At 37.7% G+C, this 24292-nt stretch overlaps 1 pseudogene; it reads left to right on the top strand.

The window, feature by feature from the left end:
* The first annotated feature begins 3968 nt into the window (after window positions 1-3968).
* On the top strand, window positions 3969-9203 carry LOC128245887 (uncharacterized; annotated as a pseudogene).
* Window positions 9204-24292: the final 15089 nt, after the last annotated feature.

The following is a 24292-nucleotide window of genomic DNA, read 5'->3' as shown; positions in this document are numbered from 1 at the left end:
AGCTTACCAGGTTTTTTTTTATTTGAAATGTCATAACTAGTGATAATGTTATATAAGTTATGCAACCTGATTACAATTTTTTTTTTACCAAAAGCAGCCTCTCATGATTTATTCTAAAAAACGACAACTAAAATTACTTCCCTTCTATTAGATAATCCATTGCATCCCTTATGTTTGCATGTTAAGTACAAAAAAATCGCTTAAAGGTAAGTGTACAATGTGTGCCAAGTCGCAACAAATTGCCTACATGCTTGTGAGATAGTCGGACATAAATCCCCATACAGCTAAATAAGGAAAGTGTGCAGATGTTTATTTCTACATATTTCAAATCTTCAAGACGGTTTAGGTAAGGGTCACGTGTTTGATAGGAAAGCTGTATGGGACACATACATAAATGTGCCAAATAAGCTTGGTGTTCAGATTCCTGCACGTTATATTTCGCTAGCCAGCATTGTATGTAGACATGATATAGAAGCTTAATTCAAAGGCATATTGTGCACGCACTCTCTGATTTTACGCCCTGACAGGATGCAATATCGACTCTTCCTTTTTCGAAAAAGGTGAAAAGGCATGTTAGAGGAAATTTTGGAAAAATCCTGTACTTGAAAAATGACCTTTACAGATGCAATCCAGAAACCCATTAACCCAGTATTGATGCCGATACCGACTGTTCCTTAAAGCCTGGAAGTTTGAGAGCTGCTTCCGCCAACTAAAGCTGAATTCGCGTTACACATTATGAGCGAAAGTTATTAAGCAAAGATCTGGGTAAAAGCAGCTGATGCAGATTTGTAGCCAGAGGATCCAACAAATACAAATTTTGGTACCTGTCTCCTCCTTGTAGTAGGCTGCATGTTAATGTACCACAATAGTCAGCACATCAAGATGCAAATGTAACGTCTGGGCAGATTTGCATGTTGGATAGTTAATATGAGGGATCAGGATGAAGAGAAATATTGGAGAATTCCATAGTTTGCTGATAATATTTTGTTGATTTACTGTACATATATGAAAAAAATATCGCATCAATGAGGATCTTTGGTTGTTTGTTTTAAACATTTGGAAGTATATGTTATAAAGATTTTGATAGATGTGGTTTAGATCGAACCTTTGACATTGAATTATTTAGTATTTTTTTATTTATTCACACGTGTTCGGATCAGGCCGTTCTTTTTCGCAATTCAGTGCTAAAATGACCAATAATTTTGCTTTTTTGTGGAAAAAATAGTTATATCTCACCTCTTTCGCATGTTACCATTCCTGCAAAACAAATTTTTGTGTGAACAATAGTATTTGTGAGTTTTGAAACTGATATATACGAACAATTTTCAAGTATATCCAAAAAACGGTTAAAATGTACCTAATGACCTTTTGGACTTATATGATAACTTTTTTACAACAAATAGAGGACGATAAGCCGTTGGCGCATTTGGAAATATATGAACTTTAACAAATATGATGGCTGATGAGAATCTACATATTTTGCAAAGTTAACGCCAATCATATTTTCTGAAATCCGAAACAGACAAAATGTCAGATCCGTAAAAGATATCAACGTGCAAGCCCCTTCAAGTTGACCCACGGATGATGTTTCGATTGAGAATAAAAACAAACGCTTGGTTTGTATGCAAACTATGAGTTAAGTGTCACTCAACATCATTCTGCAAGCGGGCAACAGTTATTTCCTGAAATAGGTTAATTAAGCGAGATGTTCCGTTATTACTCGGACGTCATTATGATTGAACGTATTAATACAACCTAGTATTGTTTCATTTGTTTATTTGCATCAACCAACCTATTACATATGTATGAGGTAGAGTCATTCAGAATAAAGATGCACATATATGGCAAAATATGCAGGTATCTCGGCCGATCCAGAATGGTCGAGAAATTATTATAAAGCAACAGTTGTGAAAAATAAACTGTTATAAAACAACGCTTATGAAATCAACTTGCGTAAACAATCTTTTTTATGATTATCATGCAGGAGAGTAGAAGTACCATATAACCTAGATGTGTATGACTGTGCGGGGAGTTGACAGGAGGATTGTGGGAAAACTGTTTCTTGAAAGTAGTAATGTTCGAATGAAGACATTTAGCTGCACATTGTTTATAGACTGAGAGGTCTTACTTTCGTAATGGGGATTAAAAACTTCATGTTGTGTTAAGCTAAAAGAATTCCATGTTTCCACTTACATTTCCCAAATAATAGAGTAGGTAGGTAGGCGATACTGTTTTCATATTCTTTTTTGAGAGCCTGAATTCTGTTTTATAACGAACTTTATCAGAGTATATCGCTATTGTAGAAGAAAACAGATCTTAATTGTTCCCATTTGAATGACATGTTCACAAAACAAATCCAAACTACGGCAAAATAAGGCTAGGTCGGAAGATATTATCGGGTCGGTCGGGTTAGTTGAATAAAGCAAGTTTACGCCTTATTGACTCTATTCCTGATTCTGCCGTCATGCTACACAGGGATAAAGCTCTAACATGATCAGTGACGAATCAGAATTACCAATATCTGTCTAGACGACATGTTGTTAGTATTATTGTGAAGAGTTTCCATCAATTATAACACATTCATCTTGAAAAATCTACTTCGGGTTCTTAATCATTCCCATACAAGAACGCGCTTAGTGCTATGGCAGAAGTGGACGCGACGCTGATGTCACCCTCTAAACTTGAAACACTAGTAGATATAGAGGTCATGCTAGAGGCAATGATAACATTTTATGTTTTGTTGTTTACTTTACAATAGCCCATTATCTAACTTTCAAGAGGAAATTCTACCCTCGAAATTTAACTGTTTCTTAAACAGTGGTATCTTTTACAAATGTTGTATTGATGTATGTTTATATTTTGTTATTCGCTTGCCCCTTCGTAATGGCAATATGTATTTTATATGCCGATTTAGCCAACTAAAATAATACCTTTGACAACAGACACACACTTCCGTATATTTTTCAAAGTAATGTACTAATACAAACGAAATGTTTAAGGATCAAATTAGGGCCATCGCGATCCAGCCCCTCGCGTTACATTTTCGCTTTTTTCATATTTTAAATTAGTGCATCTGTTTTTAATAAGTCTGTATTGTGAAACACGGCGATATTTAATGTTGTTTCACGCATATTTTTTATGAAAATACTATACAAATTAATACAATAATATGCCAAATTTGACAATGGATTCGGTGCATCTTTTTAATAAGGCTATCGGGAGAAAAAAGGCGATTTTTATCGTCGCATCGGCGCATCATTTTCATTATCTACATAACGCTTTTACTACAATATATAACATAAAGTTGTGCGATTTAAATCGAATGAAAAAAGCCTAAAAAAACTGTATAAAACTGAATGTTAATGTTCGTAACGATTTCACGGTGTACGTAAACAAAACTTAAAAATGACATTTTCTTATCATAGTTATTGACTATAAACACATGATAAACTCTCACCTTCTAATTAGATACAACCGTTATTTTGTCCTTGTGAACTGTCCCAGCTTTTCTCACACCATGGACTTTCTGGTATCTGTTCATTTCATCCATAGAATAATACAAGTATCTACCATGGCCGCTCGATGAACTCTATTTTTCAAGAGCGGCAATGGTTGATACTTTTACTCCCAGTGAAAGTTAAAATGTTTTTTTTCGCTGAAACACTTTTGTGAAAATTAAGTGATTCTTTTGCGATGTGATTATTTGTGGTTGTTATAGATATGCGCGCAATGTTTCGAAGTATGGATATAGTCAAATCGTTCTTTAAACACATCAAATGAAAGTGACGCATTATTTCTTGGATGCAGGGTGTTTTTGTTTGGTGTCATTTGAAGAGAGACATGATTTATTTGGATTTTAAATATTTTCACAACACAAGGTTTCAAAGGTGCTACAGACGACGGTCTTCAACAGGTTCATAATGGTACTTGTTTTATCTTTGCCATTTGGCATGATAAGGATCATCAGCATGGCCAAATATTGGGATCCACTTATCTGGGGAGGGGAGAATATAATTATCTTACACGCTCTTGGGGTAGGTTTTATTCCTTCTCCAACTCTAGTTCAACAAAATAGGTTGAAATGTAATGTTTCGCTGGAACACGTTGTGAAAATCAAAATTCCATATGCCGGGTATAACTTTTATATCTAATGCCATTGGGCCAGATTAGGATTTCCAGCATGACAAAATATTTGGATCTACTTATTTGGGGTGGGAGAAAAGCTTACCTGTAGCCTAATGTACTGATACAACGCCCGGACTGACCGTTTTTATACATTGTTGATTGTTACGATAAACCTCTGTTTTATAATTTTATCCACGGAAATAACATTTCCAATAAATCCCCCATCCCTTTATTTAATTCATATCCATAAAGCGGTTTTAATTGCTGAAATCAAGTTTTATTAATAGCAACATAAAGGTTCTTTAAACTATTGCAGCTAACCTTCAAGACTGTCACGCGCTATTCCGTTTTTGCTTGGACGTGAATTACTCGTATTTTATTGGCATTTATCGGTTATATTTTGGTAATTTTCATAATGATAATGTTCTGTTGAAATCGATTTTTTAGATGGGTTTTCTCGAATACAATGACGACAAATTGTTCATTTCTAATACTTTTCCTCTCTGTTTAAGTGAGAAACCGTCAACTGGTCATAATCTTTGAATATGTCGATGAGGTAATTTCCTGTTTAAAGACATAAAGTGACGAAGGATTTAAGAATGTGTTTGTTCAAGAAATCAAGAGAACTATTACATTTTCTTTTTATGATTAAAAGTAAAATTTCCGACTTGCAGGAATATTATCAAATATTGTTTCCTATTGAATTGTTTACGGACGTGCGAAGTGATATTCATATTATACATTTGTAATACAGAAAAATACGTGATGGTTATATCAAACCAGAAAAATGGCATTGCACGTGATAAAAAATATAATGTACGAAATATCTTCTTTTTTGTGATCATGCTCGTAACGAGGTGCTTATAAATAGTGTTTGTGTTTAAGCGTAACACATTTATCCCTCACCAATTAGGTGCTCCGTTACAAATGATATTCTTCTAATGAAATATAGTCATTCATCCTTATTAATGACAAATCTCTCCCTTTTTGCTGTGCTAAAGTTTGGCGATTTTAAAGCGAGCTGATTGCACCATTGAAATTTATGCTATATAAAGACAATGTAAATGAGATTTCCAATTTAGAGCGAACGTCGCAAGACAACTTAGGTCTAGAAAGCAATCTCTTTGTGGATGAATTTACTGACCTATAAAATCTCTAAGCTAGGAAAGTTTCGTTTCTACTGACTGTTTTGTGAGACAATAATGCATACATAGCAATATAATTAGTTTACAGTATCATCGTGACCGTTCCCCTTTGATAACATGCTATCGATCGTATTAAAACTAAGCAGCTATAGCATGTCATACTTTCATGACTAAATGAGCATTACCAAGAAACTATTGTACATATTAAGAGGCATTGTCAAATGAACTTTAAGCATTTAATTGTTAATACTATAGCATGAAGAGGAGACTATTATTTTTTGAAGTCCTTTGTTTACAAAAACAGGAACAATGTATCAGCTTGATATTCAGCTCGTGCATTCCATTACCTTAATGATATAAGTTGATTATAATGTTTGATTACGCTCATTTGTGACGAAAGCTGATGGAATTACTCTGGAAAGAAACTTAATCTAGTGTCCATTTTTAAAAGCCATGAGAAAGATATCGAACTCACAACCTCTTCGTTCAGACGGGACACTTTCAGCAGAGGCTGTTCAAGAAAATGGTTTTAGAGGGGTGCATCTTCGGACATGCGTCCATTTCTCTACAATCAATATATATATATATATATATATATATATATATAGTATAAAATTAAGTTTGGAGGTTTAACTTTGGTTATTTTATTCTGAAAAAAGGTACTTTGGTGTATTTTGTTTTATCCAATACAGTTAAAACATGTTGATATAATCCATCAGTTTACTGCAAAAAAAAACGAATGAAATAATTGTTTATAATGTAGATGATATTTCCACTATTTACAGCCATTTGTTATCAGTCTGATGGCACACTGTCTCTTTAAACTGATAAGAATATGTCATTGAATGCCACAATGCATAAACTGGTCATATAATAAGAAGATGTACTTAAGCAAACTTGTTATTCTTGTGGTGGTTTATTCATTGGTGAGTCAATCATTTCATATAACATCTTGTTTTAACTAGTATTAAATGTTACATTTTGTATCTCTTTCCTTCTGTCGTCATTGTCATATTTTCCAACATGTACCCAGCCTCAAAGCTCCTGTGTTACCATAATGATACTCTGTCTCTTACTACCCTCGCCTACAGCATCGCTTCACCATCCTCTATGAACATATTAACATTGACCTTAACTTAACAATCTCCATCTAATGATCTTTCCCTACCACATCGTACATCAATATTCCAACTTCACCGGTATACGTATTCATAATTTATACGACTATATCCCCGTCAGAGCTGTTGAAAAAGTGTCTTCTTACGGTTGTAAGCGGACCGTGTATGAATATTTCGAGTAATCCCACTAGCCGATCCATTGTATTTAGAAAGGCTAATAATCTAATGTTTATCTTTCTGAAAAAAAAATCTATTTATCTATCTATAATTCTGAATTTATGTATTTATTAATGCATTTATTTGCTCACTTATTTATGCAATAGACTTATCGGCGTATAAGTCAGATACAGAAGAAAAACTCGTACTCAGTATATATAACATAAGCTGTAAGCTTACTCGAATCAAAGACTATTAAAATATGTACCGTTAAACTGAATCAACTAACTGTTTTTAAGCCATTTGATGTGAGTTCGGCGCCCTCCACGGATACCCCTGTGGACGGCGTCTCCTGCAAAAGTCAGGCGGATTGTCCACTCAACCAGTGCTGCGTGCACAATCCTTTGAATAAACCGGATTCCCGCAAACGCTTCCTGTTCGATCACTACAACGAACATGACCACGGCTTCTGCAGGATTGCGAGGAACCTAAACCAGAGTTGCTGGCCTATAGGTGAGAACACTTATGAGTCCAGCGCGGGGTGTGGGCATCAGGCGAGCAACAACCAGGGGTGTGGACATCCGGCGAGCAACAACCATAAGAGTGTCCAACCATAACTGTCTATATGGTAGAGAAAAAATGCATTAAATACACCAGTATGCACCACACATTTAGAGTACAAATACCCGAAATTGGCGGAAGGGTGTGTCGAATATCTGCAATACAATTATGGAATTCGAGAACATTAACCCGCATTATGCTGACACAGTTCTATTTATCAACACTGTAAGCTATTTCAATCAGGCCATTTCATGTTTTATCCCAATCTGTTTCTAACAAACATGCTCTAAGGTATTTTTCATTCAGGTCGAGACCCGGCAAACGGTGAGTTATACGAGTTCTTCTGTCCGTGTACGTCCGGTCTGGAGTACCGGGGCTTGATTGTACACGAGAGCGCCCATCAGATCGTCCATGAACGGCCAATGTGTCAGTCACCAGAGTCGGTACGTATTTTGCAGTGTTTAAGTTAATCAATAGTTGCATGGCATATTTAAAGTTGCATGGCAACTAGAAGCCATTTTAAATCATGTTCGTTAATTGTTCGGATGAAAGCTATATTGGTACCATAGATGCTTGCTATGCTAAAAATTAAAACGTTTAAAAAATGCACTGCAACGAAAATTACCTTTAATGAAGTATTGTACAGATGTGTCCAAAAAAATGTAGGCAGCGTAATATGTCAAACCCTTCATGTTTGATGTAACTGGTCATTTACCTTAGAACTGAAATCAATATCGGGGAAATTAATGCCAATGCTTCTCTCATGAGTTGCTAGTTTGACAAACGCATGCAGTATTAAACGAATGCTAGCGTTTATCGGGTGATTGTCTTAATTTACCAGAGCATTCAAGATTGCATAAACTCTAGCGCTTCTCTCATGAGTTGCTAGTTTGACAAGCGCGTGCAGTATTTCATGAATGCTTGCGTTAATCGGGTGATTGTCTTAATAGACCAGATCATTCAAGATCGCATTGATGCTAGCGCTTCTTGTGTTAATTGCTAGATCGACCAGGACATATAAGATCGCATGCATGCTAGCGTTTCATCAATTTATTGCTTTATTGACCAGGGCATTCAAGATTGCATCAGTGCTAGCTTTTCTTGCATGAATTGTGAGATTGACGCCGCATGCAAACTCGCAAGAATGCTAGCATTTCTCTTATGAATTGTGAGATTAACGCCGCATGCAAACTCGCAAGAATGCTAGGATTTCTTTTATGAATTGTGAGATTGATGCCGCATGCAAACACGCAAGAATACTAGCATTTCTTTTATTAATTGTGAGATTGACGCCGCATGCAAACTCGCAGGAATGCTAGCTTTTCTTGTATGCATTGTGAGGATGATCAGGACATTCAAGATGGCATGAATGGCATAAAAATCAATGACCATTCTTGAAACAAAATATGATCTTACAGCGAAATCAAGAGATCTATATCTTTGCTTATGAAATATATATATTTATATTGTATGTTTTTTTTCAGAATCTTATTGACTCTGTCACGTACAGCGGACAGGTGTGCTCGGCAGACGGAGACTTTCTGGCAGCATGTGCTGCGTATTCCACCCAGACAACCGGCGATAGCAGTCCACAGGGTACTGCCGAAACTTCAAACAACTCAACGATACCTGCACTATAGTCGGTAATGCATTTAGAAAGAACGCCTAATTGAACATTAAATATAGTAAACTCTTATTTATCAAGAAATAAATGTTGTATGATCAATTGTTGATGTTGATATTTTGATGAGAATATTTTGCTGGTCATTGTGAATAAAGAGAGACAACTGTAATAGGCATGTAATTCATCAGTTCATTACAGTTCGGAGGACAATTGACTTATTTGTATACGTATGTTTGGCAACTTTAAACGTATACGTGTATAAAGAACATTAATTTGTCTAAAATGCAATGTCGCTCTCAATTTGAAGATGTTGGGGGCCCGCTGCATGATTTCGGATGCCCGTGTGGAAAAGGCCTAGAGTGCCGCGGGCTGTCCATTCATCATTCCACGGTTAACGGACATGGCCACATAGAAACACACATAAACCCCGTTTGCCAGACACCCGTCACAACTACCGCTTCACCAGGAGGCTAGCTGAGAGTGAGGACAGCGTTCATGGACACACTTTATTTGAAATATTTGAGTATATAATAAACCGTTTATATAAGTCATTTAACCTTTCCTTGGGGAAAAACCCGTCCGTAACCCTGTCCTTTCATTGCTTCATCGTCATATCAAAGCTTTGTTTCTCAGCCATCCCGTCCGGACGTACGATGTACGCATGTCACGAAACTTTGTGTGTCGAACTCCTCTTAAATCATTTAGAGGATTTGCTTCATTTGGTCACAATATACTAAATATTGCGAATGTTGATAATGTCATGTAAAGACACATAACTTGTGACAGTTATAAAATGTAATATTAATGTGGCTAAGGTCATACCATCCAACGTCAGGAATGTTATGAATGTTTGGCTGGGGGCTAAGAGCAAAAAAATCAAAGGTCTCGAATGAGGTTTATGTCGAACTCAATAAATTTAGCCAATTCACACAGATGGATTATACATTTTTTTTTATTGAAAACGTATTAAAACGGTAAAGCCAACAGCAAAAGTGCGCTGACGTCCACTGTTGTTCTTTTGTAATTATTGTTTTTAACATAGCAGATATGACAATTTTTGACATGTTACAAGTTTGCGTGTTGACGTCATGGCACAGAATGATGGGAAAATAGTGCGAGAACAATGATTTGAAACCTTAGAAGGACCGGACAATTGTAGACTGGGTTCTTTTCTTTCGTTTATTTCATTATTTTAATACTACAACTGGTGTATAATGATACGTTTTTATACGCAAACATGGTGGGATGTTTTCTCAACATTCGTTTACATCACACATTGTTGCTGGATTATTATACCAATGGGTGATAATTCGCTCAAGCTAACATTTGTGGTGTGAAGGGGATTGTCTACAATCATATTAGTGACCTCTTTAAAAACTAATGCAAAACAAACTTTGATCTATTCAAATATAACTGGTGAAGTGTACATACGATCGCATCCGTACTCTTAAATTCAATTTTGTAAAGAAATAGTAAGTTTGGCTTTGAATAAACAGCCAAACATATGTTAGTCTCAAATAATAGACGTGTTACACGGGATTCTTCCAGACCCTAACGTCTAAACGGGTCTGTGCAGAAAAGGGGGGTTTGAAAAATATTGGAATTGTATTTAGAGAAGCTATTTATGTTTGAAATGGATATTTAGGTTTATATTTATATTTTACCATGAAAGTGCAAATATATTTTGCACAAAACAAGCATTAAATGCATCAAAACACAAGATTTACCTTTCCAATAAAACAGAACTTTATTGACACAGACAACAATTATGCCAAGCGTAACAACTCGACCATCTCCGGCAAGCTTCGAGATACAATCATAACAACTCGGCCATAGCGGAAGTGTTTCGATTGCTGTAAACTGTGAACCGCAGCCTTGCTGGTGCCCTTCATGTATATATCATTATGTTTTGGCAGTATGAAATGAAGAAAAACACATCAAACGCATAATAATTCGTTGGATATTTATTTTTTGTGTACGGAACTAATGTAAAATAACATTATCTGGTAATATTTCTTGTTTTTATGATATTTTATAGACGCAATATTCTTTAAACCGGAAACCCTATTGGAATAACTACCCATTACACAATTTGTACGTGAAGTATTTGCCGTATCAAAAATTGTAAAAAATCCGTCAACATGTACAATTATTTGGACTAAACACATGTATACATTTTATGGGATGGCGATATTAATACAATGCTTATTTGTCCATTCTAGTTAATTGTTACATAACGGTTTTACCGGATGGTCACCCAAAAGAGTTCATATGTTCAGTCTGTTTTTCTTTGAATCATCATGCCGAGGGATTTAATTCACAAGTACGACTAATGCCAAAAGTGTGAAAGTCTAATATTATATTCAGACGCAGCCGTCAAGGATACAAGATTACAATCTCAAACTGACAGGGGTCTATGGATCAACGAAAAGAGGGCGATACCGGGTTTTACCACAGTCTTGCAGTTAAATGTTTTACAACGGCGGCTGATAATGGAGCTCTATCTTACGGACGAAAAACATCTACATATCGGAAAGTTTACATCGTGAAAATCTATATAAATGTAATCAAATTATACACTTAAACATACTGGTCATATATAAACATGGAATAAGGACATGAACAGAAGTTAAGTAGGATATTGTTTGTGTGTGTGTTCCTTTTTCAATTGCCAGTTCATGACAACCCGTTGACGTTTTTATAGAACAAGTTTAGCAAAATGTTTAGTAAAATGTTTTTGCAAGTAAAAGTTAAAGAGGTATTAACTTTAAATAGCTCGACATTATTTATAAGCTCAAATAAACGAAAATAGCTCTGAAAGTATTCTCCATACAATGGAAGCATTTCAATCTGCCTTTCCGGCAATAATGAAACACTTCCATTGCTTTGATTTTGTTTAGCTTAAGTCTATAACCATAATAATACTAGGTGATCATTACCAAATAAGAAGTTGTACATGTATCCGACATTACCATCTTTAGGTTCCAAGTTTTTGTTATACATTGATAGAAAACGTCCAATTACCCTTAACATTTAGTATACGTGTCAAGAAAAAAACTTAATCCAAATTTCTAGCCTATCATTCACTTACAATAATACAGTGAAAACTGCAGGGCTCTATTGTCAAAAAAGCCCTCTTTTGTTGCACAAGGTAAGGGCCCTTACGCCAATGACCTATAGACATAAACATATAAACACCACGTACACGAATATAAACACCACATATGTCACATAAGAGGCTTAAGCCAATTTTATAGCAAAGTAAACTACTTCTTCTCTGAATGTAAGACACGATTTGTCTGAAATTTAGGCACGCTTATATTCACTTATTTTTTATTTATGTTAAGACAATACTTATTATTTCTTTTTAAGATAGGTTTGATTAACAAGAGTATTAACAAGTATTAACCATAGGGCTCAGGCTTTTGTGGAAGAGAAGCAATGATCATTAATCATGTACTGGAAGGAAAGCAATGACCACTATCAAGCCTCAGCAAGGTAAGCAATAACCACTAACAGGCCTCTGCAAGGTAAGCAATGACCACTTACAAGCCACTGCAAGGGAGGCAACTACCACATAAGAGCCTCTGCAAGGGAAGCAATGACCACATACAAGCCCCTGCATGGGAAGCAATGACCTCTAACAAGCCCCTGCAAGGGAAACAAAGGCCACTTACAAGTCTTTGGAAGGGAAGCAATGACCTATAAAAACCCACTGAAAGGTGAGCAATGACCACTTACTTGCCTCCCTGCAAGGGAAGCAATGTTAACTTGCCAGTCTTTGGAAGAGAAGCAATGGACATTTACAAGTCTTTGTAAGGGAAGCAAAGACCACTATCAAGTCCTTTGAAGGGAAGAAATGACCACTTACACGCAAACGGAAAAGAAGTACGTACTTATGCAAACCTCTAGTAGTGAAGCAATGGCCACACGACACTTGAATGAAAGCAATGGCGATTAATACGCCAACGGAAAAGGAATTAGTCCAATAGCACGCCACTAGAAGGAAATAAATTACCACTAACAAGCCTCTGCAAGGGAAGCAATTACGACTAAAAGCCTCTTCGAGGTTCGCAATGACCACAATTAAGCCTCTTGAACGAAAACAATGACCACTAACACGCCTCTGGAAAGCAAAATGATCATAAACACGCCAATGAAATGAAGTAAGTACAACTAGCACGCCTCTGTAAATGAAACCAAAGTCCGATTACAAGCATCTTGAAGAGAAGCAATGAACACAAGGGAAGCGATTACTAGTAACACACCTCTGGAAGTGAAGCAATGGCGACTTACACACCTCTGGAACAGAAGCAATGACCACTAATACTCCTCTGGAACACAAACAAATACCCCCAACACTGCTCTGGAAAGGAGGCAATGACACCTAACAATTCTCTGGAAGACAAGGAAAGACAACTAACACTTCTTTAGAAGAGATGAAATGACCCCTAACACGCCTCTGGAAGAAAAGCAATGAACACTTACACTCCTCTGGAAGAGAGGCAATGACCACTAACACGCCTCTGGAAGAATAGCAATGACCTCAAACACTCCTCTTGAAGAGAGGCAATGCCAACCAATATTCCTCTGGAAGAGAAGCAATGACCACTAACACTCCTCTGGAACAGAAGCAATGACCACTAACACTCCTCTGGAAAAAAGGCAATGACCACTAATACACCTTTGGAAAAGAAGCAATGTCCACTAACACTCCTCTTGAAGAGAAACAATGACCACTAACACTCCTCTGGAAGAGAAGCAATGACCACTAAGACACGTCTGGAAGAGAGGCAATGCCCACTAACACTCCTATTGAAGAGAGGCAATGCCCACTGACACTCCTATTAAAAAGAGGCAATGCCCACTAACACTCCTATTGAAGAGAGGCAATGCCCACTAACACTCCTCTTGAAGAGAGGAAACGCCCACTAACACTCCTCTGGAAGAGAAACAATGGCCACTAACACTCCTTTGGAAAGGAAACAATGATCACTAACACTCCTTTGGAAGGAAGGCAAAGATCACTAACACTTCCAGGAACAGAAGCAATGACCACAAACACTCCTTTGGAAGGAAGGCAAAGATCACTAACACTCCTCTGGAAGAGAAGCAAAGACAATTAACACTCCTCTGGAAGAGAAGCAATGACCACTAACACTCCTCTGGAAAAGAGGCAATGACCACTAACACTCCTTTGGAAAAGAGGCAACGTCCACTAACACTCCTTTGGAAAAGAGGCAACGCCCACTAACACTCCTATGGAAGAGAAGCAAAGACAATTAACACGCCTCTGGAAGAGAAGCAATAACCCCTAACACTCCTATGGAAAAGAGGCAACGCCCACTAACACTCCTCTGGAAGAGAGGCAACGCCCACTAACACTCCTCTGGAGGAAAGGCAACGCCCACTAACACTCCTCTGGCCACTAACACGCCCCTGGAAGGGAGGCAATGATCAAAAACACTCCTCTGGAAGGGAAGCAATGATCACAAAGACTCCTCTGGAATAGAGGCAATGACTAATAACACTCCTCTGGAAGAGAGGCAATGACCACTAACACTCCTCTGGAGGAAAGGCAACGCCCACTAACACTCCTCTGGAAGAGAGGCAAAGACAATTAACACTCCTCTGGAAGAGAAGCAATAACCACTAACACTCCTTTGGAAAAGAGGCAACGCCCACTAAACCTCCTCTGGAAGAGAGGCAACGCCCACTAACACTCCTCTGGAAGAGAGGCAATGCCCACTAACAATACTCTGGAAGAGAGGCAATGCCCACTAATACTCCTTTGGAAAAGAGGCAATGTCCACTAACACTCCTCTGGAAGACAAGCAATGACCACTAAGACACGTCTGAAAGAGAGGCAATGACCACTAACACTCCTATTGAAGAGAGGCAATGCCCACTAACACTCCTCTGGAAGAGAAGAAACGCCCACTAACACTCCTCTGGCAGAGAAGCAATGACCACAAACTCTCCTCTAGAAGAGAGGCAATGAGCCCTAACACTCCTCTGGAAGAGAGGCAATGACCACTAACACTCCTCTGGAAAAGAGGCAACGCCCACTAACACTCCTCTGGAAGAAAGGCAACGCCCACTAACAATCCTCTGGAAGAGAGGCAACGCCCACGAACACTCCTCTGGAAGAGAGAAAACGCCCACTAACACTCCTCTCGAAGAGAAGCAATGACCACGAACACTCCTCTGGAAGAGAGGCAATGCCAACTAACACTCCCCTGGAAGAGAGGCAACGCCCACTAACACTCCTCTGGAAGAGAGGCAATGACCACTAACACTCCTCTGGAATGGAGACAATGACCGCTAACACTCCTCTGGAAAAGAGGCAATGCCCACTAACACTCCTCTGGAAGAAAGGCAACGTCCACTAACACTTCTCTTGAAGAAAGGCAACGCCCACATAATCCCCTCTGGAAGAAAGGCAACGCCCACAAACACTCCTCTTGAGGAAAGGAAACGCCCACTAAAACCCCTCTGGAAGAGAGACAATGACCACTAACACTCCTCTGGAAGAGAGGCAACGACCACTAACACTCATCTGGAAGAGAGGCAACGCCCGCTAACACTCCTCTGGAAAAGAGGCAACGCCCACTAACACTCCTCGTAAAGAGGAGCAAAGACCACTAACACTCCTCTGGAAGAGAGGCAATGACCACTAACACTCCTCTGGAAAAGAGGCAACGCCCACTAACACTCCTCGTAAAGAGGAGCAAAGACCACAAACACTCCTCTGGAAGAAAGGCAACGCCCACAAACACTCCTCTGGAAGAGAGGCAATGACCACTAACACTCCTCTGGAAGAGAGACAATAGCCACTAACACTCCTCTGGAACGGAGGCAACTTCCACTAACACTCCTCGTAAAGAGGAGCAAAGACCACAAACACTCCTCTGGAAGAAAGGCAACGCCCACTTAAACCCCTCTGGAAGAGAGGATATGACCACTAACACTTCTCTGGAAGGTAGGCAACGCCCACTAACACTCCTCTGGAAGAGAGGCAACGCCCACTGACACTCCTCTGGAAGGGAGGCAATGACCACTAATACGCCTCTAAAACAGAAGCAATGACCACAGACACTCTTCACGAAGAGAGGCAAACCACTAACACACCTCTGAATGAAAGGCAACGACCACTAACACACCTCTGGAAGAGAGACATTGCCCACTAATTCGCCTCCGAAACAGAAGCAATGACCACTAACACTCCTCTGCAAGAGATGCAATGACCACTAACAATCCTCTGGAAGGGAGGCAATCGCCACTAACACCCCTCTGGAAGAGTGGCAATTACCCCTAATACTACTATGGAAAAGAGGCAATGCCCACTAACACTCCTTTAAAAAATAGGCAATGGCCACTAACACTCCTTTAAAAAAGAGACAATGACCACTAACACGCCTCTTGAAGGGAGGCAATGATCAAAAGCACTCATCTGGAAGGGAAGCAATGATCACTAACACTCCTCTGGAAGAGAGGCAATGACCACTAACACCCCTCTGGAAGAGTGGCAATAACCCCTATTACTCCTATGGAAAAGAAGCAATGCCCACAAACACTCCTTTAAAAAAGAGGCAATGGCCACTAACACTCCTTTAAAAAAGAGGCAATGGCCACTAACACGCCCCTGGAAGGGAGGCAATGATCAAAAACACTCCTCTGGAAGGGAAGCAATGATCACAAAGACTCCTCTGAAAGAGAGGCAATGACTACTAACACTCGTCTGGAAGAGAGGCAATGACCACTAACACTCCTCTGGAAGAGAGGCAATGGCCACTAACACTCCTCTGGAAAAGAGACAATAACCACTAACACGCCTCTGGAAGGGAGGCAATGATCAAAAACACTCCTCTGGAAGGGAAGCAATGATCACAAAGAGTCCTCTGGAAGAGAGGCAAATACCACTAACACTCCTCTGGAAGAGAGGCAATGACCACTAACACTCCTCTGGAAGAGAGACAATGACCACTAACACTCCTCTGGAAGAGAGACAATGACCGCTTACAATCCTCTGGAAGGGAAGTAATGATTACAAAGAGTGTTCTGGACAAGAGGCAATGACCACTAATACTCCTTTGGAAGAGAGGCAATGACCACTAAGACTCCTCTGGAAGAAAAACAATGACCACGAACACTCCTCTGGAAGAGAGGCAATGCCCACTAAGACTCCTCTGGAACGGAAACAATGACCACTAACACTCCTCTGGAAGAGAGGCAATGCCCACTAACACTCCTCTGGAAGAGAAACAATGACCACTAAGACTCCTCTGGAAGAGAGGCAATGACCACGAACACTCCTCTGGAAGAGAAGCAATGACCACTAAGACTCCTCTGGAAGAGAGGCAATGACCACTAACACTCCTCTGGAAGAGAGGCAATGCCCACTAACACTCCTCTTGAAGGGAAGCAATGACCCCTAACACTTCTCTGGAAGAGAGGCAATGCCCCCTATTACAAAACAATCCACTAATATGAATTATTACTACAATCCATCTAAAGACATTAATTGCTGTTGTTTTTGTACTTATTATATAAATACACATTATAAAATTGATTTAACAGATCTAAAGGGATGAATATACTCGTGCGAAGCAAATTCACATTTATTTCATTAAACATGGACATAACGGTCATGAATTGACAAAACCACATGCTAACTTACTGTTTTGCGAATGTCGGAGAGCTTACACGTACACACACATGAATAGTGAGTTCATCAGATACAAGTTGTGTCTCGGACTGTCTTCATTTAATCGTTTTTTGCACAATATACAACGACACATGGATATTGAACGCACATAAAATTTTATATAAGAATAGCGGTGATCATATGGGCTTCCAACTCCAAGTCTGTAAGACCGAATCTTCAAGCTCTCCGTGCTTGAATATTCTAGCTTTTTGATGATTAAAAGGCTTGTGTTGCATGTTTGTTGAAATAAGACATCGCCGGGACAAAATATAATAAACAATAGATACTAAGAGATGTACAATGAATACATACAAAAGTTAAAATAAGAATGACGTCGACGCATAGACTGCACAGCAGTCGACTAAGGGCTTCGACACCAAGGCCGTCATCCATTACTTAAAAGGTCCAACTTTTCCTGAATTGAACAAGCACATCCTGAACGCACCTTGATGTATGACCAACCAATCTCGCCGTTCTTGAATATACTAGCGTAAGTGTGAGTGTGGCTTGTTTCGCATGAGGATTTGAAAACATCGCTGTCAATTCCGGCACAGTTGCATTTCTCTTCAGTACAATAACTCTCATAGAAGAACTGGGGTGTCTTAAGTAGACCAACGTATATATCTGGCATAACCTGAACCTTGTGTCCAAATATGTCCACCGCATCTGTCTTAAACTCGATGCTCAGGTTTGTTGGACAAGCGTGCGTCTTGAATCCCAGACCTTTGTTTTGTAATTGTCTGGAGTTATGGTGTCTGCTGTGACGGCGGCGTCGTTTGCTTTGCTTCTGTGTATTTCCTCCTACGGACCCCATTGAGCTCTTTTCCCGACGAACCTTCGACGATGCGATATAAATATTCTGATGTGAGTGACCTGAGTTTGCACTCAAGTTCTGTTTGTTTGCTTGTTGGCTGTTAATGAGGGTTTGGTTGTCAAACCGCATTGTTTCTAATATAAAGGTGCTCTCTGACATTCCCCGTTCGCTTTGCAAAAGAAGGGAAGCAGCGGCCACTAAAGTTGCCGAAAGGAGCGTCGCCGAGGGTATAATTGGCATTCTGTTGTTGTTAAATCTGAATAAAAAAATATCAGATTTCAGGTTATGTGTTTTAATTATACATGCATTGTCCGCAACTTAAATAAATCATTTGTAATAAATTTATTTGAATGTCAATGACATGGCCTGAGCGGATTTTTGTTATATGATTTTAGTCACACTAATATGGCCCGATATTTCATGATTTCAATTTGTTGAAAAACCATGGCAAACAAGTTAACAATTTTAAGACATATCTTATTTTAAAATTAAAAAGCGAACGTTTGCTATTTTGAATTGCTAATTAAGTTAATTAGAAATGGATATTTTTAATCAAAACGCTTTTACATACCTGTAAAATATGTCAGATATTGTATCCGAAAAAAATCGTACTAAGCTCTCTTTCTCGAAGTCCGATTTGATTTATTTATTGGAAACATGTGAAAATTTAGTACGTTATTATCTTGCTTACATGCAGTTTAGATTAATTCAATTGCACTTGGCACTTGCAAGTTGATTCCCATAATATAACATCAGTTATGCATTTTAAGATCTACAGAAACGCCAAGGAAAATGCATAAACCATGTTAAAGACTTTTTGAGTTGGCCTGACCTCGTGACCTTACATCAATGTATTTTCAAAGGATTTGAAAAGGTCTTTGCACATAGTATATTTAAAATAAAGATAAGTATATTTTCATTACGTAATACATTATATGCATTTAAAAACAGTTTTAATATTCAAACTGTTCTAAGGCAGTTATTTAATAGCGTTTCAATTATTGTATGCAATTAAAAATAAAATAAAGTGTTACCTTTTGTTAGTAGAAGTAAATTTCTCCGTAAAATAATTTAAGTTTAATCGCTTTTCCTGCAACACTGAATCACCTTTTCGCAGAGTTAACTTTTTGCTAGTGTTGATATCGCCAAAGTGGCTAAACAATGATCATGCAGAGAATATATATTAGCACAATCACGTGCCGATTCTTGCATAAACCTGCAGTAAAGACATATGTCCATATATAAATAGATATGTTTATTGTTTTGAACGAAAACAGAGTGAAATCTTGAAATGCATTCATTTATAATAAAACAATCAAACGCACTCGCATACGCATATTTACAAATTAACACTCGACACGTCCAAAATATTAAACTTGTATGTTCCCTAACTTAACTAATTTTATATAGAATCTTTACTAATCTTAATAGAATGTTGATAGGCATACTATATTGCGCAATTTCATTATCCCCCCCTTACGTCACCCTGCGTCCATCTGTCCAGTTGTTCGTGTCCGAGCTCTTACTTTGTCATACAGAGAGAGAATTTTTAACTTTCTTGGCGTATATGTTCGGTATGACGTGTCAGAAAAAAACAACACGTTATTACCTGAAAGGTCAAGGTAACACTTACAGGTTTGTCTTTATGGAGTAGTTGTCCTTGTCCGTGCTTTAAACTTGTCTGTCATGCACAGGGGGGCTTTGAATCGAATTAGCAGATGGTTCTCTACATAAGGGCGATGTGTCGCGAAATATTATGATACATACCATGATACTATAACAAAATATGTTAAACCATTTCACTATATCACACAATTGAACTTACGTCCGCATCATCGATGTCTCCGGACTGCTTGTAAATAATACGTGGGAGTTCCACAAGATCATGTCAACTGACATTATTTTGTCCAAGCCATTTATGTGAGGACGTAACATTGTTATCATTGCTCTAAACTCACGAACCATAACTGTACATAAATAATCGGCATAAAATATTATCATTCATCAAATCGATCAACAAATAAATCGAATGAATTACGTTAGCTACAAATAAGCATCAAACTTAAAATATGTTCAACAACAAGAACTTTGTATTGCGACATCCTGTCAGGGTTGTTTGTCGTAGGACAACTCATGCATTCGCCAAGAAATCTGAATTGTTGTTGTTGATTGATTAGTTCAGTATTTGTATTTGTGTTCGAAGGCAAGCTCTTAACTTATGGAAATTGTTTCCCTGTTATATATAGCATGTTTTGATCATCAATACAACACACACTTGAAGCTGCATCCGCCTAAAACAGTTTATGGTTTAAACACAGTTTCTTTTCGGAATGCATGTTATCTCGACGTTATTTCAATGTTCACACGTTGGCAACATAATACCTTATTATAATGATTTCAGCGAAATGAAAGCTGAACATGTAGTCCCGAAAAACATAAAGCGAAGCGAAGAAGACCTGCACAGTATCATCACAGTAGTGTGAAACATAGAATTCGGAAACAAACAGGAGAGCAGACTTTCTGATAATAACATAGAGTATTTTGAGTAAACGTTTTAAGTTGCAGGGGTATAACTGATATATTTGTAATTGACATTATTTGCAACATTCCACACATGGGTGAGAAACGTTTGCTTATCGAAAATATGAAATAAGGAATACGTTTTGTTTTAAGCAGGGGTTTAGGAAAAGAAACTTGGTTTTAGACCATATATTTGCTGTATATCGGGGCGAATTGATTATGATATGTATGCAGAGATGATAGGGGCAAGAGTTGGACAGATTTTCTTCCAGAATTGAGGTAATGAAGAATGGTAAAACCCTCAAAGATTTCCTCCAGGCGGGCGTTATATCAGTGCCATTGGAATTGGGGATAGTATTTTCCTTTGCACGGAAAGGTACCACCATGATTTAATCTTAACATTAGAATGCTCAATCCACACGATTAAGTATCCTGCCTTAAAACAGTGCAGTAAAAGCCCTAATATAAAGACAGCTAAGTGAAACCGAAAACGGTTATTAACAGTAGTCCAGCAGTCATAGTTCTCATATATAAAGACAACTTTAGGCAACCGAATACGGTTATCAACAGCAGTCCAGCAATCATAGTTGTCATACATTAAGACAACTTTAGGAAACCGAATACTGTTATCAACAGCAGTCCAGCAATCATAGTTCTCATACATTAAGACAACTTTAGGAAACCGAATACTGTTATCAACAGCAGTCTAACAGTCATAGTTGTCATTTATATGAAATCTTTAGGAAACCAAATACAGTTATCAACAGCAGTCCAGCAGTCATAGTTCTCATATATAAAGACATCTGTAGGAAACCGAATACAGTTATCAACAGCAGTCCAGCAAACATAATTCTCATATATAAAGACATCTTAAGGAAACTGAATACAGTTATCAACAGTAGTCCAGCGATCATAGTTCTCATATATAAAGACATCTTAAGAAATTCGAATACTGTCATCGACTGTAGTCCAGCAGTCATAGTTCTCGTATATAAAGACATTTTTAGGAAACAGAATACTGTTATCAACAGCAGTCTAGCAGTCATAGTTGTCATTTATATGAAATCTTTAGGAAACCAAATACTGTTATCAACAGTAGTCCAGCAGTTATAGTTGTCATATATTAAGACATCTTAAGGAAACCGAATACTGTTATCAGTGGGGGGGGGGGGGGGGGGGGGGTAACGATTTTATGTGAATGAGGCCTTCTCAAAATTCAGAAGGATTTGAAATATGTTATGACATAATTTTGACACCTTGTTCTCGTGCCAATTAAAGACAGAAATTAAAGATTCCTATAATAATGATTATCATGTCAATCAAGTACATCTAATTGATTAGCGCCTTGTGCGAAATCGAGCCAACCAAACAAATTATGGTCTGAAATTCTTACCTAGCACCGCGAAAATGACATCGAGCCAAGCAAACCAATCAAAGTGTGCAATTTTTACTAGGGAGGATGGAGAAAAATCGGCTCTCGAGAATTCGAGCCATCCGATCGAATTTTATATGAACATAAAGTAAAAAAGACGAGGATATCGAGCCAAGCGACATCAACTCAACGGATTTTGACTGTTAATATTATTTCGGTACCTTCATTTGCAAATTCATAAGAATTCACGGATCACGCTCACGGATGCATATCATGCGTTTTTGAAACATCGACCTGATAATGCCCAGAGCTTCCATAGTGTATTGTTCTCTGCTAATATATTCATCTCCTGGGATTGCGTAAATTTGTTGCCAAAAATATGAACATCAAACAACAAACTATAGTAAAAAAGGTAATTTATATAGTTAACACCTAAAACGTGTTAATGGTAGGAATGAGAATGTGTTAATATATTTCAGGTTTAACCGCATAGCGAGTTACATGACTTGTCGAATTGCTTATGGTCTTTGGTAGGAATCAATCAGAAAAATATATCAAAATGTGTTAATGCATGGGATAATGATATTTCAATACGTTTAAGGACCGAGCCTGGTAGGATTGCTGTTCGGAGCGGAGAAAAATCTGACATAGACAAGAGACTAATGAAAAAAACTCCATTAACAAAGAGATCAAATCAGCATGCTTCATTGTTCTAATTGGACAGTTTTTATAAATATAATACATTTTAGTGACATTTGACACATGATTACAAACTCGAAAAACGTGTGGCGTTTGATTCATAATCAAACGTGTTTTAATTGATGGATGAATGAACAGAAATAAGTTGTTTAATCTTGCCTGTAGCATAACTAAAGAATATGTTTTATTCTAAGTCTGACTTATTATTTTAAAATCTGCACATCATTTGGTTTTCAGATACATTGCCATTTTAAAATATATTCAATATTCTACACAATAAAAGTCACTATTATCTCACGTAGAACGGTTATCATTGTATTGAACTGAACATGACATTCATGACCATTGCTACATTACATTGAAGTTAACATAGTTCACACCCAAAACGTATTAACGCTCTGAATGAAAATTTTCTACTATATTTCAGTTTAACAGTATAGCCTATTAACGACTGGTAGCTTTGCTCTTTTGGAGGAGTGGGAATGTGTTTTGGCGAAATAAGACAAAAAAACCCATGCGAACAGGTTAATATGTTCTCATTTAAAGTGTTAATGTATGGGATAATAATATTGTGAAATTTTGTCTTTTGCCAAATGTCTTCCCGCTCCAAAGTCGTTTGGTCAAGATAGGAAAGCGTATCTTGACTGATCGAGTTTGGAGCGGGAAAAAATCTGGCACAGAAAAAAGATAATATATGGAAGAAGTCATTAAAATGCGCATGCTCAATTTTTAACTTGTACTGTAATTATAAATCTAAAATGAAATAAAAATATAGGAGTAAATAAAATTCAGTGAGATTAAGCCAATATATTGCAAACTTAAAAAAGTTTGAAATTCAAACGTGTATTAATTGAAGGGTGAAATGCTGATATAAATTTTAGTTACAAGGGTATCCTCACAACGATAAGTTTTGCAGACTGAATTTCTGAAGTCGTTAAATTATAAAAAAAAAATATGGGATTATTTTTACGTTTTAAAGGAGGCAAACAATTCAAATAGGTAGAAGTGCAAACCATTACAATTAGTATACATCAATACTTTTGATATTTGGTGGCACAGAGGTGACATATGCAACACATTATTTATGTTCTGGCAAGTAATTTGAGGCCACAAGATAAGTAGTGGCCATCTAAGTTCTGGCCACCAGATACAAACTTGTCAGATTTTACCAGTTTTAATGTTGTTGTTTTTTTAATTTAGCTACATATATGCCATCATTTCTTGGAGACTCTCAGGGAGTTTTAAAGTCAGCATTTATTAGCATTTAGGCATTTGTTTTCCTAGTAGCTCAGATGGTAGAGCAGTCAAGCATAAGCATACTATAAAGTTATCTGCGTTATGGAACGTCTCAGGTTCAAGTTCTGTCCTAGTTAGACCTTATATTCAGATATCCGTACTCTGATATTTGTAAACTATGCTACATTATTATTTTATTTAAATTTATAAATGAG

This window comes from Mya arenaria, chromosome 9, assembly GCF_026914265.1.
Source record: "Mya arenaria isolate MELC-2E11 chromosome 9, ASM2691426v1".
NCBI classification, from domain to species: Eukaryota; Metazoa; Mollusca; class Bivalvia; order Myida; family Myidae; genus Mya; species Mya arenaria.
Note: the sequence above shows the minus strand (reverse complement) of the source record. Positions and strands in the feature narration are given on the sequence as shown.